Here is an 11567-nt window from a genome sequence, read left to right on the forward strand (position 1 = left end):
GGAAAGAACATTAGTCCACAGTTCTTTGTTGACACTAACATAATGCATTTTGGTGTATTTCCCTTAAGTCCCTTACATATCATTTAGAAATAGTATTAATCATAGTATATATTCAATTTTGTATGCTACTTTTATGGCATACTATATTATACAATTTAGGCTTCCCTCTCATTCTTTTTTTTTTTTTAAGATTTTATTTATTTATTTTGACAGACAGAGATCACAAGTAGGCAGAGAGACAGGCAGAGAGAGAGAGAGGAGGAAGCAGGCTCCCTGCTGAGCAGAGACCAATTCAGGGCTAGATCCCAGGACTCTGGGATCATGACCCGAGCCAAAGGCAGAGGCTTTATTTAACCCACTGAGCCACCCCGGCGCCCCTCTTTTTTTTTTTTTTTTTAAGATTTTATTTGTTTATTTGACAGAGAGATCACAAGTAGAGAGGCAGGCAGAGAGAGAGGGAGAAGCAGGCTCCCCGCCGAGCAGAAAGCCCAATGAGGGGCTCGATCCCAGGACCCTGAGATCATGACCTGAACGGAAGACAGAGGCTTAACCCACTGAGCCACACAGGCACCCCTTCTCTGTCATTCTTAACAAACTTGAAGTTATTTTTATAATTAACTATGAGCCCTAAAATTAGAGATCTAGACTTTGAAAGATAAATCAGGGGAAAGTTGTTTCTAAAGAACTTAAGGGGTGTCTGGGCGGCTCAGTGTGTTAAGCCTCTGCCTTTGGCTCAGTTCATGATCCCAGGGTGATGGGATCGAGCCCCACATGGGGCTCTCTCCTCAGCGGAAAGCCTGCTTTCCCCTCTCTCTGTTTGCCTCTCTGCCTACTTGTGATCTCTCTGTGTCAAATAAATAAATAAAATCTTTGAAAAGAAAGAAAGAAAGAACTTAAAAATAGGTATCATATGTCACCTCTACCCTCCCCCACAATAATTTAAGGTACTTCTTAAGATGACTGTAAAATAACAGGGAAAAACTGCTAAAAATTACCCCAAGAAGGATGCCTGGCAGGCTCAGTAGGTAGAGCATGCAACTCTTGATCTCGGGGTCATGAGTTTGAGCTGCATGTTGCCATAGAGTTTACTTAAAAACATTTTTTTAAATTGAATAAATAAATAAAAATGACCCCAAGAAATCATCAATTACTTACAGAGATATATTGACAAGGCTTTTCATATATATATGAACGGTGGCAGTAAACTAGAAGCAACAGAATATTGATTGTACAGTTATCTGTGACTCAATGTATACAGCAAAAGGAGTGGAAAACATAAAGCAGCATGTGAAGTATCATCCTATTAAAATATATATTCATATTGAAACTACCATGTTTAATATGAAAGTGTTAATAGTGGTAATTTTATTAGCAGGATTTTGGTTTAATGTTTTAAAAATACTTTTCTGCCTTTTCCAAATTATCTGTAAGGGACATTTATCACTATTGTAATAATTTAAAATACCCTCAAAAATTGTACTTTTTTTTTTTTTTCCAAGATTGTATTTCTTTGAGAGAGATAGGGAGAGAGAGAAAAAGCAGGGCAGAGGGGAAGAGGGAGAGGAAGAAGCAGACTCCCTGATGAGCAGGAAGCGAAACTAGCAACTCAGTCCCGGGATTCTGGGATCACAACCAGAGCCCCGGGCAGACATTTAACTGACTGAGCCTGCTTCTCCCTCTCCCAGTCCCCTTGCTTGCATTCCCTCTCTAGCTGCGTCTCTCTCTGTCACATAAATAAATTTTTAAAATCTTTTTTTTTTAAAGATTTTATTTATTTATGTGACAGAGAGAGATCACAAGTAGACAGAGAGGCAGGCAGAGAGAGAGAGAGGGGGAAGCAGGCTCACCGCTGATCAGAGAGCCCGATGCGGGACTCGATCCCAGGACCCTGAGATCATGACCTGAGCCGAAGGCAGCCGCTTAACCCACTGAGCTACCCAGGCGCCCCTAAATTTTTTTAAAATCTTAAAAAAAAAAAATCGCATGTTCTGGGTGCCTGGCTGGCTCAGTTGGTAGAGCATGAGACTGTGATTTTGGGGTTATGAGTTCAAGCCCCATGTTGTGCTCAGAGATAACTTTTAAAAAATTGTATGTACTGGGGCGCCTGGGTGGCTCAGTGGGTTAAAGCCTCTGCCTTCAGCTCAGGTCATGATCTTAGGGTCCTGGGATAGAGCCCCACATCGGGCTCTTTGCTCCTCGCCGAGCCTGCTTCCTCTTCTCTCTCTGTCTGCCTCTCTGCCTACTTGTGATCTCTGTCCGTCAAATAAATAAAATCTTCAAAAAAAATCGTATGTACTAAAAGGGAAATATCACTGAAGGGTATCAGAATATGCCACCCCAAAACATGTCACTTTGGCATAAGGATTCCTTTGAGCCAAAAGCACTAGAAAAACAGCAGATATAAGGGAAGGTCCTAATCTACCCTTTCCTTCCTGAGATTAGGAGATAAAACTCCCACGTAAAAGATGCCCTCCCTATACCAAAGTAAAAGAAATGTCCCCAGAGAACGGAAGTCAAACCTGAGAAAATTTTGTACACACCTTGATAAAAAGAATTCATGTCCATGTAACCCCTCCATGTTACTTTTCCACAATTGCCTCAAAATTATAAAAAAAAGGGGGGGGAGACAAGAAAACACAATTGTGTCTGTTCAACCTAATATGAAAGCATTTAGTTTTGCCATCTCTTTGGGTTTTCATTTCTTTTTAAGAGCTTCTGCGTTAGGTAAATTTAAAACTGTAAATTTATGTTAAATTTTTTATGCTTTTACCTGTGAAACTGTCGATGCCAGTTAAATTCCCATGCCCAGCCGGAGACGCTAACAGGGCAGAGGTAAAGTTTTGCCTCTACAGGATCAAAGCCTTTGATACACAGTTTCTGTAAACACCGTTGTTTTGCCTAGAGCACCTAGCCGGCAAGGACATTAAGGGAGGGGTGGGAGGTGGGAGACACAAAACAACAACAAAACCCTCTGTTTCTGTTGTCTAAAAGGAAGGGAGGGCCACTCGGTGTGTTACCAAATCCAGGCCGGATGCTGCTTCCGTTTGCGCGGAAGACTGCAAACTCAAATCTTGGGGAAGCCGGCTTTGACTCCCCAACTACACCAGGCACCTGTCATGGAGCGTGGCTGGGTGGGGGTGAGGGACTCAAGGCTGCATTTCACCTGCATTCTCTTATTCCATCCTCACAGAAACCTTGGGAGGTAGGCAGGCGGTATTACTGCTTTACAACTTAGGGAAATGGAGGCTGAGGGACACTGAGGGTATGACCTAGTCCCAGAGAGGAACAGTGATTCAGAACAGCGTAATCTGACTGTTAGGTGTTGCCCTCCGCGGACCGCAAGCTACCGCCTTCCAAATTACCCTACCCTGCAGCGCAGAATTCAGACCGGTAACAAATACGCGCCGGAAGTTTTACGTACGCCCGAGAAGGTAGAGAATTTTAAAACCTCCCAGCCACAACTGTCGGTGACTGTCTTTTAAATTGTTGCGAAGCCTAACCAGAACGAATTTCTCCATTTCTCCAACAAGCAAAGTGACGTCAGAGTGACAAGGGACAAGAGGCGGGCATATGGAGATGAAGAGCGCGGTGACTGCGTGTTAGAGCTTATTCTTCACGAGACAGAATTTCCACTGCATATCCACTGGTGTACGCTGGTCATGTCATGTGAATAATCTTGCAGTTTGGAACCGAAGGTCTAAAGAACTTGGAATGTAATTGACCATAAGTGTGCGGTGTGTTGCAGACCAGGGTGGAGAGTCAGGCACTTCCTTTAACTCATACTTACCTGGCAGGGGAGATACTATGATCACGAAGGTGGTTTTCCCAGGGCGAGGCTCATTCATTGCACTCCGTATGTGCTGACCCCTGCGATTTCCCCAAATGTGGGAAACTCGACTGCATAATTTGTGGTAGTGGGGGACTGCGTTCGCGCTTTCCCCTGATAAGTGTTTTAAAAACAGTATACAGTTTTCGTTTGGCTTATTATGATAGTGGCCTTGGACTTTTGAAGGCTGGTAGGAGCTCCTTTTACGCAAAGTATTTGTTCCAGGAACAACAAAAAAAAAAGTTCTTTTTTGCAAGTGTTGGCTGTGAACTTTGGTAACGTTTTAGAGTCCACTATTCTCTGGAGATCAATCTTTTAGGAGAAGTTAGGGCTTTTTTGTTTGTTTCTTATTTATTTGACCGTGAGAGACAGCGGAAAGCTAGAACACGGAAGTAGGCTTCCTGTCAGGCAGGGACCACGATGTTGGTCTTGATCCCAGGATCCTGGGATCATGAGCCCAGCCCAAGGCAGGTGGTCAACGACTGAGCCACCCAGGTTCCCCCACTTAGGATAGGTTGTGATGGTTACCAGGGGGAAAAAAGAAAGATTAGAAATACTAAGGTAGTGAATGTTAGTGTGTAAATAATGAGCACAATTCACGCTTCAGTCCTCAAGGGATGTGTGTATTCTGGAGCTTTAGAAAAAAACAAACAATCCTATGCCACTGAAGTGGGTCTCAAGGTTTTATCTGAACTTTTCCCCCCCAACATTTAATTTGAGAGAGAGCGCGCACAAGTGGGAGGGGAGAGAGGAGCGGGGGAGAAGCGGCGGGGGAGAAGCGGTGGGATGGAGAGAAGCACGGTGGGGGGGGCGGTGGAGAGAAGCACGGTGGGGGGGGCGGTGGAGAGAAGCGGCGGGAGGGGGTGGTGGGGAGAAGCGGTGGGGGGTGGGGGAAGCAGACACCCCACTGAGCAGGGAGCCTACATGGGGCTTGATCCCAGGACCCTAAGATCAGGACCTGAACTAAAAGCAGACACTTAACTGGCTGAGCCACCCAGGTGCCCCATTATTTGAACTTTCCATACCAAGAATATTGTTATGTATTTTTTAACATTAAGATGGCTATTATTTTTTTTTAAAGATTTTATTTATTTATTTGACAGAGAGAGATCACAAGTAGGCAGAGAGGCAAGCAGAGAGAGTGAGAGGGAAGCAGGCTCCCTGCTGAGCAGAGAGCCCGATGCGGGACTCGATCCCAGGACCCTGAGATCATGACCTGAGCCGAAGGCAGTGGCCTAAACCACTGAGCCACCCAGGCGCCCCCCTAAGATGGCTATTATTAAGGGAGAAAACAGGGACACCTAAGTGGTACAGTGGGTTGAGGGTCCACTCTTGGTTTCAGCTGGGGTCATGATCTCAAGTCATGGGATCTAGCCAACTGTTGGTGAGGATCTGGAAAAAATGGAATCCTTGTGCACTAGTGGTGAGAAATCAAAAGGTGTAGCCAGTATAGAAAACAGTAGCTGTTCCTCAAAAAATTAAGCACAGAATTACCAAGTGAGGGATGCGTGGGTGGCTCAGTCGGTTATTCATCCAAATCTTGGTTTCGGCTCAGGTCATGATCTCAGGGTTGTGAGATCAAGCCCCACGTTGGGCTCTGCACTGGCCTTGGAGTGTGTAAGAAAAATTATCATGTGATCCATTAATCCTTTTGGGGTATATACCCAAAAGAATTGAAAATGGGGATTTGAAAAGATACTGTACACTAAAATGTCCATAGCAGTGTTATTTATTATAGTCAAAGGTAGAATCAACCCAGGTGTCATTGATGGATAAACAGATAAGCAAAACGTGGTATATACATACAATGGAATATTATTCATCCTTATAAAGGAAAGAAACTCTGACATGAGCTTCCTGGCTGTTGAAGACCCACCAAATGTGTTAGCCTTCTTGGCTTTTTCTTTCTCTTCACCTCTTTTCACACCCTCTGTGTCTCTCCATGTAATATTTAGTTATGCCCGATATGCATGTTTGTTGATTCATGTGGATGGATGGGACTTCCCTCTCTTATCCCCTGTCAGTGGAGCACCAACATAGTACCTCATGTCTGCCCCGCTATATACCAGCATTGTGATTGCAGGGATCCAATTTTAGGCATCTTACATAGTACCTGTCACGTTTGAGGACACATGGTGGGTATTCCACAAACACTTGATTATATGATGGTGAGGTGTGTATGCCACATGTGGAAAGTTAAAATTTCTCTGCATGGATTTTACTGTGCATACCAACAGCTAACAACTACACAGGGCTTGGTGCCAGGCACAGTTCTAAGCACTTTACACATACTAGCTCATTTAAGTCTCTCAGCAACCCTCTGGTTATTATTATCTCCAGTTTTATGTATGAAGAAATTGAGGCCTATCAAGGTTAAATAATTTCTCCAAGGTCACAGTTAAGGAGGTGACAGGGCCAAGACTAGAGTCTGAACTGTGAACTTAACCCCACTACATTATACTCTACATTGCCACATAGTGACTGCATTTATGTACTAACCTTTTCAAAATTAATAGGCTCCTAGTTTTCTTAATGATAAACATATTTCTAATTTTACTTCCCAGTAGCCACCACTTTTTAGTCCTAGGAATTAGTGCTAAATATATTCAGTTGTTCAATTTCACCAGTAATACTGAGAATAAACATTAATCTTGTAAAGTCTGGGTACCTGGGTGGCTCAGTCAGTAAAGTGTCTGCCTTTGGTTTGGGTCATGGTCTCAGGGTCCTGGGATCAAGTCCCTCATTGGGCTCTCTGCTCAGCAGGGAGTCTGTTTCTCCCTCTCCCTCTGCCTTTCTGCCCCAGTCATGCTCTCTCTCTCAAACGAATAAATAAAATCTTTTTTTTTTTTTTTTAAAGTAGGCAGAGAGGCAGGCAAAGAGAGACAAGGAAGCAGGCTCCCTGCCCAGCAGAGAGCCCGATGTGGGGCTCGATCCTAGGACCCTGGGATCATGACCTGAGCCAAAGGCAGAGGCTTTAATCCACTGAGCCACCCAGGCGCCCCAATAAATAAAATCTTTTAAAAAAATTTTGTAGTTTCAGTAATTGTTCCCCTAATCATGTTCATTATGAATGAAAGTGGACAAGAAGGGAAATGAATGTAAAAGAATCTAGGTTGCTTCATTGCATTTCTGTACTTGATCTGAGCCAGAAGGCCTTGAGTTAAAATAAGCATGTTGTTTTCTTTTGAAACAGAATGTCTCGGGCCGTTCATCTTCCAGTTCCCTGTCCCGTTCAACTTGGTTCCTTAAGAAATGACTCCTTGGAAGCTCAACTTCATGAATATGTCAAACAAGGGAACTATATGAAAGTGAAGAAGATTCTTAAGAAAGGTGAGCACTGTGTTAAAATTGCAGATGCAACTTGATTCACATTTCTGAATAGTTTTGGAAGGAAAATCAGGTACACGATAAAGCTATGAGTTCTTGGGGAAATTGAAAGTTAAATTTGAGATGAGATTTTCCCTACAAGGTTAGTTATATTGCTCAGTAGAGGTCTTAAGTTGTTGTTTGGAGACTGTTTTGTTTTGTGCTAGGGAACCATAAGGTCTTCCAACTGTTAGACTCCAGATTTCTCCTCAGGCACCAGCCATCCACTTTTAATTCTGCCTAATTCCTTTTTCTCCTTTAATCAATCTTCTGAAGCCTGTGGTGGAGTGACTAGAGCAGTTTTCACAGCTGTCGCCTTCTTCGCTCCTCCCAGGAACTTGGTGCTTTAGTTTCCAGGGTTTTTTCTGCTGGACGTTACAGGCAGCTCAGCCCACAAGGCAGGTGGAAATAGCAAATGTAGCTCAGGCAATCTCCAAAAGAACAAACACTAAACCATACATGGACAAAACCTCTGCTGGTGTTTGGCCCTTGATCGACAGATTCAGACCTGTTTTTGTTTTGTTGTTGGTGTTGGTGGTGGTGTTGTTTGAGTAACCAGAAGTCCTGCTGAATTCCCCGTCTCCCTTCTTAGTATAAAGAGAGGTTCATGAAGCTTCTCTCAGCTGTTTGTGAAACAGTCAGGGTGACCTAATTTCACTGCAGTGTTTCTCCATTTACTTCATAAGCACTCCTGAGGACTTCCAGAAAGGTAACTCCAATTTTTGCAGGATCCAACTATCCCACAAAATAATTCATTCAGAAAGTTCTCAAATGTTTCCATGTACCACCCCTAGAGTCTATGGATGAAGTAGCTGATAGTGAGGTCAGTAATTTATTTGAAAGGTCCTGTTGGTTTTTTTCCCTTCAAAATTTTGCATTTTATTCCATAACACATTCATGTGCATGTTAACATGAAAACAGATGTTCAGAGGGTGCCTGGGTGGCTCAGTCAGTTAAGCATCCGCCTTTGGGCCCAGTCATGATCCTAGGGACCTGGGACTGAGCCTTATATTGGGCTCCCTGCTCAGAGGGGAGTCTGCTTCTCCCTCTCCCTCTCCCTCTGTGTATGTATAAGCTCTCTGTCTTTCAGACAACAAAAAAGCAAACAAAAATAGATGTTCAGCTTAGGTGTGCTGTGACTTCTAGTGTCTTCTATCCACACTCTCCATTGTGAAAAGCAGAGTATTAGAACATTTATATCTTAGACATCTGAACATTCTGCATTTTCAAATTCTTGCCATAAAGCTACAGCAGGTGATGGGGTTGACATGTGTAACTGGATATGAAGCAGGATTTCAACTGTGTCTGGGAATTTCATCTAAAGCTTCAGAGTGGAGAACAAGGGGTGACAAGGTGACAAGTTCCCCGATGGTCTAAACCAGAGCTTCTTAAGGAGATGGCCAAAATGGTCCTTGGACCTTTAACTCCATCATCCACCTCAGGCCTATCTAGGAGAAGGCAATGGGGTAGTGGTGGGAGTGTCAGTGGAAACGATTCTCTAAAAGACATTCGCAGGAATAGAAAGCTGTGGCTTTTCCCCTCCTTCTCAGCTTCAAACCAAATAAGAGGTCCTTCAGGTGAACGTCATGGAGAGAATTGTAGAACTTGCAAGCAGGATAGTTGGGAGTCTGTGTCTCAGCCTGCTGAACAGTAGAAATGTCAGCCCATGCCAGCTGCCACCAAAGTGGTGTGAAGAGAACCTGGCATGTTACCTGGAATTTAGAGATCAGGAAGACTGCCATCTGCCTCCTTCCTAATAGCAGCCCCTTGATGACTGGGTAAACATGAGAGACCAGCAGTTGGATTAGCTGCACACTTCCACCACTTAGTGGGGTAAGTAGACTCTATGGAGGGTAACTGAATCATCTAAAGGACCTCACACTATGAAGGCAGGAAGAATCCCAACAGAGGCTGGAGAAACAGCAAGAAGTCAGCAGGACAGGGCACTGGCCACATTAGGGTACTGCGAAGTGGAGTGGAGTTACCTGAAGGGTCCACTAACCCCTCCCACGGAAGAGCGGGCACTAGGAAGAGGCTGAAAGCTACGAGGAGGATCAGCTATGTTTGAAGGCCTTGACCCTTGTCATCTTATTGGTCTTCCCCCTCCAGCTCTAGAGTTTCCAGAAACAGCCTTGAAATCAGAGGAGTGGAAGAGCAAGGAAGAGGTTTTGATTTCAACAGGACTGGACAATTTATTACCTGAAATGAGACTGTGCTTGAAGGCCTCAGAGTGACTTAAAGACTATGGAATCTGCCTGAGATGCCTCTCGGGAGAGGGAAAAGGAGAGCCAACCAAAAGAGCATACTTGACTTGAGGGCAGTAAAAGGGGGAAAAATGTTTCCTGATTGCATCCTACTTAGTACAGTTATATAGATTATATCCGTTCTAAAATCCCAAAAGATGAGTTCCTGAGTTCTAGAAACCTCAACCCAGATTTTATTCATTTTTAGTTACATGTATGTTAATTGACCCTTAAGGTTAGAACACCAAGCTCAGGGGCACCTGGATGGCTCAGTTGGTTAGGCATCTGCCTTTGGCTCAGATCAGGATCCCAGGGTCCTGGGATTGAGCCCTGTGTCATGCTCCCTGCCCAGCAGGAGGCCTGCTTCTCCCTCTAACTGCTCCTCTGCCTGCTTGTGCGTGCTCTCTCTCCCTCTCAAATAAATAAAATCTTACAGAAAAAAAGAAGAACAACACCGAGAACAGATGTGTGGCCTATGCCTTCCAGGAGTATAACCCAGCACAAGCAGCAGACAAAAGTAATTAAAGTACTGAGAAGTACATGGAGCAAAGAAGTACCTACATCTCAGCCTCCTTGTCCAGGGAGTACTCAAGGGAAAACTCTTACAGGAAGCTCTATTTAGGCCAGGACCTTAACAAAGAAAAAGAGTTGTTGGGGGTGCCTGGCTGGCTCAGTCATTGAAGCATATGACTCTTGATTTCAGGTTGTGAGTTCAAACCCCACAATGGGTGTAGAGATTACTTAAAAAAATAAAATCTTTAAAAAAACTGAATGTGCTGGAGTGATAGACCCACGTGCAGTTGGAGAGTGTGATCTTAAGAGTCCAGCATATGGCATGGATGGCGAGGAGTTCCTAGAAACGCTGGAGGAATGGACAATGGAAAAGTGTTAGATATGGAAGGGTCCAGACCAGAGACAGGCTCTTGGATGAAAGTGATTGGAAGGCCTTTATAACTTCAGTATATAAAAAAATGGGGATATGTCTCAGACCTGGGCAGATTGCCCAGACACTGTCCCTTTCTGATAGAATTTAAGTACAGAGCATCTAACTGTCTCTGAGGAGATTGTGTTAGAAGTGGTTAGATGAGATGAATCTCATGCTTTTTAGTCATGTTACTATGAAGCCCTGAAAAATGTGGTTGGTTCAGAAAACCACATGTCTAGATGGCACTGTGCTTCCTGGCATCCTAGAAGATGTGGGGGAGAAGTATTTTTACAAGTTTAGTGATTAAAAAGTTACACCCTTCATATATAAGGTACATGTGTTCTTTGAGGAGAAACTGGGATTAACTTTTGCCACAGGTAAACAGGTAGGCTGCTTCTGAGGTTTACAAGCCAGGAAGGTGAAACATTCAGGACTGAACTTTAAGTGATAATGTATTTAGTGCTTTATTAGAGAAATTAATTTGGCTGGAGACTAGACCTCCTGAGGAAGACCACTTTGTCTTACCAGAAAGAATCCAGATTTGATTTAGTACCAGACGTACCTAGGTTTGCCCAGCTGTATGACCTTATAGCTTGCATCTGTAAGAATGAGGAAGTAGTGATACCCTTCTTCAGTTGTTTAGGGGATGAAATGGAACAACGGATCAAAATGTTATCAAATAGGTATTCAGTAAATCATCGTGGTTATGGTTATTATTATGTGGTATTAGAAGTGTACACCAGTTCTTACCTCTCTTTTTGCCTCCTCCTCCCGCCTCTCTCTCAAGGCAAAGGGAACCTGTCTCTTCAAGTCAGCGGACTTTTGTAGCAAGCGAGAAACAGTCTGATGCTGACCTGGCCGTCAACATTTTCTTAGCCTATAGTGGGGCGGTGCCACCCGACGGAGACCCAGGTCGTGCCGGGTCTGGTGGGCGGGGCAATACTGATCCCTCCGTGTTGGAGTGAGAGGCATACAGCGTGTGATTGGCTGCAAGGAAGCCGCATGCTAATGAGTTTTGTTACTGATTTAAGTGTTGCTGGAAGATTTACAGGCGAAAAAATGGTGTTTTAAACTTTGCTATTTGACCGAATTGTCATGAAATATAAAATAAGATGCGTGAATTGGCAGATGAATTGACAAAACTATCACCACGACTACAAAGTGTGCGGATGTCATTGACCTAGCGGAGGTGGGGGGGTGTAAAACT

At 43.9% G+C, this 11567-nt stretch overlaps 1 non-coding gene across 1 annotated transcript; it reads left to right on the forward strand.

Annotated features, from left to right (window-relative positions):
* Positions 1-3779: 3779 nt before the first annotated feature.
* On the forward strand, positions 3780-3943 carry LOC123930385. Its single transcript, XR_006816095.1, has one exon. It is a non-coding gene; the product is annotated as a U1 spliceosomal RNA (small nuclear RNA).
* Positions 3944-11567: the final 7624 nt, after the last annotated feature.

Source organism: Meles meles, chromosome 18 (genome assembly GCF_922984935.1).
Source record: "Meles meles chromosome 18, mMelMel3.1 paternal haplotype, whole genome shotgun sequence".
Taxonomy (NCBI): domain Eukaryota; kingdom Metazoa; phylum Chordata; class Mammalia; order Carnivora; family Mustelidae; genus Meles; species Meles meles.